A 12161-nucleotide genomic window follows, 5' to 3' on the forward strand; every position below is an offset into this window, starting at 1 on the left:
TTTTTGTCCACTAATTTTAGCATTTACCCATGAATGTACCTAAGCCATTAATACTATAGTGTTCAAATGGTGATTTTTTTTATTTCCATCATTCTTTCTACATTTCTTAATTGGAGTTCTTCTGTAAGGAAGAACTACTTAGCTATTTTGAGGAATGACAAGATCACTGTGATGCTAATAGATGTATGAGACATTGGAAGGAAGTAAGAGTGGAGGCAGAGAGACTATTGAAATAATTTAGGAGAGATGTCAAGGGCCTGAACTTAGGCCAGGACAATGTAGGGGGGTAACTAATATGAGAAATATTTAAGATGTAGAATCAAGAGGACATGGTGACTTATTAGATGTGAGCAAAGAAGGAAGGCAGCTGGTTTCTGTCATAGAGAGAAGTAATATTAGAGGAGTAATGGTTTGGAATAAGAGGGCTAAGACAAGTTCAGCTCTGGGCATGCAGATCTGAGCCACTCCCATGGAACATCCATGGAGGATTGTCTCAGAAGTTAGGCATACCAAAGGCTGGAGCTTAGAGGAAAGGTCTGGCATAGAGATATAGATCCTGTAAGTCAGTGGTTGGCAAACTGTGGCTTGCGAGCCACATGCGGCTCTTTGGCCCCTTGAATGTGGCTCTTCCACAAAATACTGACTTCTGCACATGGGCCACAAAGTTTCAATTGCACTGTACATGTGCACCCGCATGTGGTATTTTGTGGAAGAGCCACACTCAATGGGCCAAAGAGCTGCATGTGGCTCGCGAGCCGCAGTTTGCCGACCACTGCTGTAAGTCATCAGTAGATAGGTGGGAGAAGGATCACAGAAATGCATAAAGTTGTCCAGGAAAATATGTAGAGATGGAGGAGTCATAGCAAGTTAAGGAACACCAACATAAAGGCAGAAAGAGGAAAAGAAACTCATGCAAAGAGAATGAAAATGTGCACCTAGAACAGCAGGAGGAAAACCAACATAGTGGGAAAATGCAAGCCACATGAGGAAAAGTCTCATGGAGCAGGGAATGTTCACAGCATCCAGGTTACAGAAAAGTCAAGTAAGAAGAAGACAAAAATAGATGCAACTATTAATTTGTGACCTTAATCAGTGCAATTTCAACATAGTAGTGAGGGAGACCCCATAGATTCTTACTGGAAGTGAAGAAGGAGAGACTATGCATATAAAAAAACACTTTCAGTAGCTTTTAGAGATCTGGGAAAGACATAGGATGGTAGGGTGGGAGGGGCATTCAATGTAGGAGATTACTATTATACTAGAGGCCTGATGCACGAAGATTCATGCAAGAATGGGCCTTCCTTCCCCTGGCTGCTGGCACCACCTTTGCTCTGGCTGGAGCCACCTTTTCACCTTCCCTCTGGCCCAGAGCTGCCTTTCTGCCTTCACTCTGGCCTGGAGCTGCCTGTCCTCCTTCCCACGCTGCCCAGAGGCCTGAAGCGGCTGGGGTGGTGCCGAACGCCTGCATCATCACCATGGTGACAATGCAAGCGTCCTGCCCTGCCCCTGGCCACTTGCCGCCTGCATATGCAAATTAACCTGCCATCTTTGTTGGGTTAATTTACATACTCACTCCTGATCAACTGGTGAGCATCACAAAGGTATGGTCAATCTGCATCTTTCTCCTTTATTAGTGTAGATACTCCCCCTTTTCATACTCATACACTATGTCTGTAAGTATATTTATTCTTTATATATTGGTACTGGAGGCCCGGTACATGAAATTTGTGCACAGGGGGTGTCCCTCAGCCCAGCCTGCACCCTCTACAATCTGGGACCCCTCAGGGGATGTCTGACTGCCATGGGATCAGGCCTAAACAGGCAGTTGGACATCCCTCTCACAATCCAGAACTGCTGGCTCCTAACCATTTGCCTGCCTGCCTGCCTGCCTGCCTGATTGCCCCTAACTGCTTCTTTCTGCCAGACCCCTGCTGGCCTGGTCTCCCCTAACTCTGCCCTCCCCTGCTGGCCTATTCACCCCAACTGCCCTCCCCTGCTGGCCATCTTGTGGTGGCCATATTGTGATGACGTTGCATGAGGGTGTCACATGAGGGCGTGACGTCACCTTGGCTTTTATTATATAGGATGGGTAATTCCCCTTCTTAAAATACATACACACACAAACACAAAATGTTATCTTACAGTATTCTAGATAATTCATCATTCCACTGTCAGTGAATGTGCTTCACCTGGCTGGCACAGAATCACCTACAAACATTTAATTATGCCTCAATTCAGCACGTTTGGATTGAGTATTTGGCCAAGGTCTCAATGCTTTGCTTGGCCAGGATCCTGAATGCCACCCAAGTCCCCAGCCTTACAAATGCTTCATCATCAGATGAACAAAGAGCAAGTAAAAGGAGAGGGGATAGTTCAGCTTCAATCTATTTTATGATAAAAAAAATTCAAAACATATGCCCTGCTCATAGAGGAGCAAGTGCTCCTCTAAGTATAACATTACTTTTACATAGAGGTCAAAATTTCCTCAATAAACTAAATTACGTTCTTTACTCTATCGGGAACGAAAAATATTTCCCTCTAGAACATATTTCAAGCATGAGAAATTAATCCTGAAATACAAATCATTTGAGTGAAAAGTACAAGATATTCTGGAAGCTGAATTTGGCCTTGTAATTATTTATATTTATAAGGAAATTCTTTTCATTATAAATCAGTGAAATAATATTACAGAAAGTAAAAAAACAGAAAAGAGAACCACCACTAATCTCATTAACATAGTTACTACCCATTTTGAGTATTTGATTATTTCTTTTTATATGCACTCATATTTTTACATAATTGCAATCATACAGAATATATAGTAATATCTCTGGCTTTTTCACTTGACTCATAAGCATTCCTCTGAGTTGCTATGTAGTTTTTATAATTTTTCTTTTTTAAAATTTATCTATTTAATTATTTTTAAGAAAGAGAGAAAGGGAGAGAGAAAGAGAGAGAGAAATGTTGGTTTGTTGTTCCACTTAGTTGTTCGTTCATTGGTTGCCTCTTGTATGTGCCTTGACAAGAGATTGAACCTACAACCTTGGTGTATTAGGACACTGTTCTAACCAAATGAGCAACCCAGCCAGGGCTATGATTTTTCTTTTTAATGTCTGCAGAATATTCCATAGAGTGAATGTGCTATAAGTTAATTAAGCATTCCTCTACTGTAGGACCATTAGTTTGTTTCCAATTTATCAGTATCATAAATAAGTCTGTATTAAAAATGTTGTATGCTATGGTTTTATTCCTATACTAGTGTCCCGGTGCACAGATTTGTGCACATTGTAAGGAAATTAATTGGAAGAAATACTTTAATATTGTTATTTGCCCTTTCTCTATAATAGAAGTGTCACCAAATTTATTATCAACAATGAAAGACCAAACCACATGCGTGTGATTGGTGCCTGCAACAGCTTTATATGTATCGCGCATGCGTGAGTCAAAGTTTATTTTTAAATTGCCAGTTTGCGTCATATGTACTGGCCCGCCAGTTGGTCAGATGGTCGGACATATGGTTGGCCAGTCACTTAGCCTTTTATATACAGAGATTTTGCATTATTTCCTTAGGATACATTTTCGAAAGTGAAATTACTGAGTCAGAAGGGATGATGAACACTTAAGCTCTTCATATAGAGTTTCATATTGTCTTTTATTTTATTTATTTTTTATTTTTTAAAAATATATTTTATTGATTTTTTACAGAGAGGAAGGGAGAGAGAGATAGAGAGTTAGAAACATCGATGGGAGAGAAACATCGATCAGCCGCCTCCTGCACATCTCCTACTGGGGATGTGCCCGCAACCGAGGTACATGACCTTGACTGGAATCGAACCTGGGACCTTTCAGTCTGCAGGCCGACGCTGTATCCACTGAGCCAAACCGGTTTCGGCCATATTGTCTTTTAAAAGAATTTACTTATTACGATGTAAGAAATTAAAATTTTCCAAGTGGGTGGGGGATCCAAGAGGACAGAGCAGGGTCAAGTGGATGGGTCTTCCCATGTAGAAAATGGTGGAAGGGCACTGCAAGTTCTATTTAGGGATTTTCTGATGATAAAATCTAGTGAAACTAAAATTCTGCTGTGAACTTCAAGCCAGAAGTGGAATTCCAAGTAGGAGGAACAAAAGGAAATAGGAAGTAAAAAAAAAAAAAAAGACCAAAAGTCTGATAGACACTTAAAAGGTTGAAGAAACAGTGAGGTGGGAGAAGCCACAAGGGGTATAAAGTACAAGGCAATCTGAGACCATAGGCTTGAAGCCTGTACTGATTATAAGCTGTACATGTGTGGAACAGACACATTTGGAATGTTTCAGACACAAAATGACTCTGGACTTGGCAATAATCATAACTTATTTAGTTTTCACTCTCTGGTTGATACTGTCTTAAGTTTCTCATGAACTGTTATTTAATCATCATCACACATTAACAGGTGCTATTATTTTTTTTTATTTTTTAAGCCTCACTCAAGATTATGTTTACTGATTTTAGAGAGAGAGGAAGGAAGAGAAATATTGAACTCACAACCTTTTTGGTGCATGGGATGACACTCCAACCAACTGAACCACCTAGCTGGGGCTAACAGGTGCTATTATTGTTCCCATTTTCAGGTAAGAATGCCAAAGCTTAGAGATGAGCAGACAAGTGACTCCTAGGATGACACCGTGGTCAGCTGTGTCAGGTGATCTGATGCTTTACACATTGCCCTACCATGCTCTCTATTCTCCTGGAGTCTCTACTTTTGTGAACATAGCCTGAGTACCTCATTCTGCATTTAATTTATATTTCTCTGGTTTCTAGTCATGTTTAATATTTGAATAAGACACTTTTAATATAAGAATTGTGAAGTGAATAATAGGGTTATTTATATATTTGATAACATGTACTCACAGACATGGAGGTGAACATATTCTAAATTAGTATTGAGTCAGCACAGAACTAAGTGAAGGCATTCAAATTTTAGATTCAATAATGCTTGCTTAAGGCTGAGCTTCCTAGATTATGGCTATTATTTATTGTAAATATTCCACCTTTAGAAATAAAAGGCACACAGTTATGGTTTATTATTCCAGCATGCTGGCCACATTGTACATAAAACAGTTCTCTTCAAACATAACCATCCTATATAATAAAAGCCTAATATGCTGAGTGTCTGGTTGACTGGTTGGCTGTTCAACCAATCAAAGCATAATATGCTAATGATATGCTAAGGCCGCTCAACTGCTCGCTATGACGTGCACTGACCACCAGGGGGCAGATGTTCCAACTGGTAGGTTAGCTTGCTGCTGGGGTCTGGAAGATTGGGACTGAGTGAGATGGGCCAGACACATCGTGGAGCCCTCCCTTGGTTCCTCCTCTGCTGGCCAACCTCCCGCATCACTCTCCAGCCCTGATCGTGCCCTGGTGAGGTCCCTCAGCCTGGCCTGCGCCCTCTCGCAATCTGGGACCGCTCATGGGATGTCGGAGAGCCAGTTTCAGCCCGATCCCGCAGGCCAGGCTGAGGGACCTCACCAGTGCACGAATTTGTGCACCAGGCCTCTAGTTATAGATAAGAAAATATTGTCCTTATAGTAGAGTGAGCTGAAGATGCAACCAGGCCCTGCTACATGAAGGCTATGGATATCTTGTGCAGAAATACCACACCCAAGCACTTAAGTCTCCATGTTCATAGTCATGCTTTCCAATAAAAGTTTTGAGGAAGATGATTCAGTAGCATAGGTAGTCTTTGGTTTTAAAATGCCATACAAATTTTTTTTTATCAAGTACTTTCCTTTATGAATCTATTGTGTTTAGATTAACATTAAAAGAACTTCCAGATCAACTTCTGCATGTGAGTGGTTTGGAAGCTGTCCCTCCTATTCTTACAAGAAAAAGCCAGACAAATTGTAAACCAATGACTTTCCTTGGACTTGTTGCCGAAATGAAGATGCAGAGAAAAAGACCACCTTGAAATCTGGAGACGGGTGCATCCAGAGAGACACAGCTGTTTACCTGGAGTGGCAGTTGCTGGAGCCATAAACTGGTAAGAACACTTCGCTGGTAATTTTGGAAAATTGCTTGATGTGGACTAGCATGACAGTGAGGAGCTCTTAGGGATTGCAGTCTTCGGCATCCCTTACAATTTCATGGGTTGTAGCTCTAAGAACCTTACCAGGTTCTCATGGAGGATATCTGAGGAAGGTCTTGCAGTGCTGGCAGGGGACCATTGTGAAATATACCCACAATCTTCTTCATAACAAATACCTCCTCTCCAGAGGTACAGATTTTGCCAGGGCCTATCACGCCTGGGAGGAACATATTTCCCCCACTCCAGTCTCCTCTAGCTTTCCTGTCTCACCTAAAACATAGTGAACAGAAGTCAGGACTTCAAGGGAGTAGCCTGGAAATGCTGCAGCTGGGGAAGGTGGGATGGGAAGAAAGCTATATCGCTGGAGAAATACTTGTGAAGGTCACAGCACTGAGTCACAGGCCCACTGAAATATTGAAATTTAATAAGAATATTAAAGACCCCCCTCCCCCACTTTACAACCACACCAAGAGGGTTTCAGTATAATAACAGCGATTACCGCTAAGAGAGCTGCAAGACACACACTTTCTCTGTGGAGGAGAACTTAAAGAAGCCTAAAGTCAAGAGGGGAGACCAAAACAAGGGGGAAGCCTCTGGCACCTACAGCTACAGCAAACATTCAGTATAACCTGACTCCTACCAGTGACCATCAATCTCCACACAAAAGGTAAAATAGAATGGTTTTTATTACCAGCATGTCTATCTTCTAACATGAAATTACAAGCCACACTAAAAGGCAAAACAAAGCACACTTTGAAGAGAAATACCATCCTTAGAAGCGAACTCAAGTATGACACAGATTTTGGGATTACCAGGCAGGGAATTGAAAATAGCTGTGATCAATATGGTAAGGGCTCTAATATAAAAGGTAGACAACATGCAAGAACAGATGAGTAGTGTAAGCAGAGAGTATGAGACTCTAAGAAAGAATCAAAAGGCAATGCTAGAGGACAAAAGCACTGTGATGGAGAGGAAGGACGCCTCGATGGGCTCATCAGCAGACTAGAATCTGCCAGAGAAAGAGCAGTGAGCTTGAACACAGGTGTTACTCCCCTACTCCCTAAATTGAAATGTGAAGAGAAGAGAGCATGAAAAACAAACAACAAACAAACGGAAAAACAGAATAAAATGCCCAAGAACTGAGGGATGATATCAAGAGACATGGCACATGCATATAATTGGAACAGAAGGAGAAGAAACAGTAAACAGAACAGAAAAAATATTTGAGTAATGGCTGAGAATGTTTAATTTAAAAAAAAAAAATGACAGACCACACAACACAGATCCAGGAAGCTCAGAGAACACCAAACAGTTTAAATGACCAAACAAACAAATAAATAAACAAGAGCCAACTCTCATCCAGCCGTATTATATTCAAACTGTAAATAAGAAAAGACAGAGAGAAAATCTTGAAAGAAACTGGTGGTGTAACTGCACAAAAACCTGATTTTTAAAAATCTGGCCTTTTCTTTTGATCTCCCCCCCCCCCCCGCCCTTTTGATTTAAGCTGGCCTCACCCAACACCCTGATTCATCCCCTCCCTCTCCCTTGCTTAATCATTAAATCCTCAGGATAATGAGGCTCTGAGTCATAGGCCCACTGAAATATTGAGATTTAATAAGAATATTAAAGACACCCCCCTCCCCCCCGCCCCAGCATCCAGCAGTTGTAGGAACAAGGTCTTGGGTCTATTGACAACAGAGACAGAGTTTTCAATCAAACTAAAGATAACATTTGGCCTCTGTTGTATTTTAGCTCTAGACCCTGGAAAGTGGAATGATCCCACTGAGCGAATCCTTTTGAATCAGACAGAACAACTCCATGACTGAAATCAGGACCAGATGCAATGACCAATTGCCTCCTACCCTAGCATCAACCAATCAGTATAGACCAACTTCTTTAGTCACCATGATTAATGATTTGTTTCCCTGGATAATCCATCCCCTGGAAGCTATTGGGGAGCTAGGTCTTTGGGCATTAGTTGTGACTCTGGGCATGGTGCCATCTCCTTAAATAATTTATCCTTACATTCTTTGCTGCAAACTCCTGTTTGTCTCAGGGGCTTTGGTGAGTGCAGGCAAACAGATCCCTTCAGTCCAGGAACAGTGGGGTGGGCAGTGGTGGTGGGAAATCACCTACTTACAGAGAAATGAGGATAAGAATTATACTGGATTTTAATCAGAAACGAAGCAAACAAGAATACTAGTAGAGTGAAATGAAATATTTAAGGTGTTGATCAAAAAATCTCTATAATTTTTTAAAAGATTTTTTATTGATTTTTCAGAGAGAGAGAGAGAGAGAGAGAGAGAGAGAGAGAGAGAGAGAGAGAAAGACAAACATTGATGCGAAAGTGAAACATTGATCAGGCCCACTTGTTCCTTGACCAGGAAATGAACTGGCAACCTTTTGGTGCATGGGACGATGTCCAACCAACTGAGCCACACCAGGGCTCTAAGCTAGAATTCCATAATTAGTAAAATGTTCTTTCAGAAGTGGAGGAGAAATAAAGACTTTCTCAGAACAATAAAAATTGAGGAAACTCATCACCATCAAGCTGGCCCTGCAAGAAATGGAAATGATATAGGTCAGAAAGTTGGACCTACATAAAGAAAGAAAGAACATTTGCAAAGAAATAAATGAAGATAAAATAAAATAATTTATTTTCTTCTTTTTAATTTGTCTAAAAGATGACTCTTGAGGCAATGATAGTGCCAACATGTCGAGTGGATAGTTGGAATGAATGACAGCATTGTCTCAAGGGGCCAGAGAGGGAAATTGAGAATACTTTGTTATCAGATACAAAGAGGCAAGGTGTTATTTGAGAGTAGATGTAGATTAGTTAAATATGTTTATTGAACACTTTAGGGCAACCAAAAAATTTAAAAAGAAGAATAATTGATACACAGGAGAGAAAATAAAATTGAACCACACGAAATTCCAATTAACACCACAGAAAGCAGGAAAAGAAGGACACAAAAGAAACAAGGAAGAAATGAAACCAATAGGTGACAGTAACAAAGATAGTAGATATTAATACAAATAGCCACTTTATTTTATTTTTTGATGTTATCAATCCAATTTATTGATTATGTCCTTAGTGAGGTGGAGGGAGGAAGAGCCACATCCTCCCACTGCAGACCCTTTGATCATCTTGACAGCTTCTGCTCTCCCTGGTCCCCTCAGCTCTGCCTTGGTTTCCCTCCCAAGAAGGGGAATGTTCTGCTGCCCTATGTGCCCTGAAACCTACACCCTGGAAATCCTCAGGGAGTTTCTCAGCTTCCCCCAAGGCACAGCCAGGGACAGAGAGATGCACATCAAGAAAGCAGGGTGAGCTGGAGCAGGGGTAGGACAGACCAAAGTCCTTTAGAAGAAGAAGGAACCACACTGTGGAGGGAAAATAGAGGACCCAGGGCAGTAGTTCAGGCCCCCCAGGGGACACTGACTGTAGGACAGCAGGTGAGTGGGAACGGGTGGGGGCACACCACAGCAGCTCCAGGCCCCTCGCCTGCCTCAGCCACTGAGAAAAGACACTTGGAGGCCTTGTTCATTTCCTCCAAGAAGATGAAGGCGATGGTGTGGGGGCCCAAGCGGGCACAGTGCGGTGTAAAGCCCGCCCACAGGCCGAGGAAGCCCTCTAGTGAAGACCTTCACCAGCACATCCAGCCTGTTTCTGAATTCTAGCTTCCCGTCAATCATTCACATGCTCTAGATCTTGACAATGTCCATGGGCATGGGGGCAGCAGTAGTGACCAGGCCACTGACCATGCTGGCACAGAAGTGGCACAGGATGTTGTCAGAGAAGTAGCCTGAGACCAGTCAGAACTGCTTGGATTGGGAGTAAGAGGCGAGCTGGCTGACAATGGCAGCCCGAGCCACGGTAGGGATGCAGCCCCTCCATAGTGTGGGGACCCCCCTCTTCCAGGGTGATTCACATCAGGGCGTTAAGCACGCTTTTGTAGCCAGGGCTCTGGTCAGCTGGAAGCCAGCCACTGGCGAACATTCGGGTAAGAGTTACCTTGGTGGTGTTTCCACCGGTTGCACCTGCAGTCATGCCGGTCAGGGCCTTCAGCAGAAAGCCAGGGGTGCGCCATCAGCCCCAGCACAGATGCCAACGTCAGTGTGGTGGGAGTGGCCTGGTGCAGGCAGCCAGCTGAGAGCCGGTGTAAATGCCCACTCAGCCCTCCGCCTTCAGGAAGCTGGTGAGGCCATGGGAGCTGGTTTTATACTCTCTCGTCTTGGCTCTTTCCCCGCTCAGCTGCATCTGGTCCTTCACCAGGTCCAGGGGTTGCACAAAAATTGTAGCTCCCATCCCGCCAGGCCCGCAAACAGGAACCTGACAGACTTAGGGTGGTATGGGGTTTTCATCCATCCTCTCCCCTGGGACTTGCTGTTGCTGCCATCACTGCTTGATGGCCCTCGACACCCCCAAATAATCACTTTAAATTTAGATGGACTCAATACATTAATCAAAAGACAGATGGAGAGTGTATTTTAATAAAAGACCCAATTGTGTGTTGTCCATAAGTAATCCACTTTACATACAAAGACTCAACCTAAAGATGGAAAGATGGAGACTTATGTTGGAAGACTCTTGGGAACATGTTTGCAGGTGTGGGGGGTAGTACACATGTTAGGAGGTCAGGACTCTCTAAAATTCTTGTCAGGGGTGGGTATGCGCAGGCACCAAAGGGTGATGTATGCTCACAGAGCTGCCTTCCCTTTCAGCAGGAGGCTTCCTGGTGTTGCTAAAGCAGAGGCTCTGCAGGTGTGGGCCCTGGGCCAGCAGCGTCAGCATCGGTGGGAACTTGTTAGAGATGCGGATTCTTGGGCTCCAACCTGGACCTCCTAAAACAGAAGCTCTGGGGTTGGGGTCCAGCTGTCTGCGTTCAACAAGCCTTCCAGGTGTTTCTGACACATACTCAGGTCTGAGAACCTTTGCTGTGTAGAGCAGCGGTTCTCAACCTGTGGGTCGCGACCCCTTTGGCGGTCGAATGACCCTTTCACAGGGGTCGCCTAAGACCATCCTGCATATCAGATATTTACATTACGATTCATAACAGTAGCAACATTACAGTTATGAAGTAGCAAGGAAAATAATTTTATGGTTGGGTCACAACATGAGGAACTGTATTTAAAGGGCCAGAAGGTTGAGAACCACTGGTGTAGAGGATGTTTGAGTTTGGTCTGGATCACATTCTGGGTGTTTTAAAGACTAGGTACTCATTCTCAGACCTATGTCCCCTTGTACGGCTGACTGTATAGGGCTGCATTTATCTCTCTAGTCCAACTACCTCCTAGGGGCCTGGGTGTGTCACTGTAAATCTATTAAGTCTCACTTAGCAGGTATCACCTGGGGACTCACGTAGGATGCAGGATCTTTGGCCCCAACCCTGATGTACTGAGTCAGAATCTGCATTTTAACATGATCTCCTGGGGATGCTTAGTGAAAATTAATTGAGCAATTGGGTAAAGAAAGTACTCATTAAGGAGAACAAGCATTTAAAATTGAGTACAATAAATAAAAATCCCCATTTTGTTTTTTATCAAGTAGGTTCTAGACTGGGGCAGGACCACCTGGTCAGATCTGGAGGGACTATGGTGCCTCGTGGGAAAGGAAGCCACCTAAAGGGAGAAGGAATCCTGGAGAAGTCTCCAACTATCCAGAGCCAATGGGAAGCGGTTGTAGGACTTAGAACTGTTCGCAATTCAGTTTGTTCCAAGTCCTTACTCTTTGGATTTCACAGATGCCAGAGTCCCTTGGAGAGCATGTGTGCAGTACATAAAATCTTGACAGCGCTGTGTCTCTAAGACACTAGAGATGAGCGAACCAGCTTGGACGCTCCCGAAACAGAGCATAAGACAGAGGGAGAGGGACCACTGTGCAGTGTTGACATCCTGGGTCCCAGGAGTTCCGCTGCCCTGTGAGAGGATGCCTGGCAGGATATAACAGTAGCACTCACATGGAGCAGAAGTGTTCATAAATATACCCGTGACTCCATGAAAAACTCAGAGTGTCCTGTCGGGCATAGCCTAGTGGGAAATGAGTGATTTCTGCTAACGTCACCCTATTAACTCCCATAGGCTGTGAAGGACT

The 12161-nt window shown here is 43.4% G+C and overlaps 1 pseudogene across 1 annotated transcript; it reads right to left on the bottom strand.

Moving 5' to 3' along the window:
- Window positions 1-9486: 9486 nt before the first annotated feature.
- LOC308529166 (mitochondrial 2-oxoglutarate/malate carrier protein-like) lies at window positions 9487-10467 on the bottom strand (annotated as a pseudogene). The gene has a single exon. The product of its transcript is annotated as a mitochondrial 2-oxoglutarate/malate carrier protein-like (transcript).
- Window positions 10468-12161: the final 1694 nt, after the last annotated feature.

The sequence above is a fragment of the Myotis nattereri genome, assembly GCF_964212035.1.
Source record: "Myotis nattereri genome assembly, chromosome: 13".
In the NCBI taxonomy this organism is placed as follows: domain Eukaryota; kingdom Metazoa; phylum Chordata; class Mammalia; order Chiroptera; family Vespertilionidae; genus Myotis; species Myotis nattereri.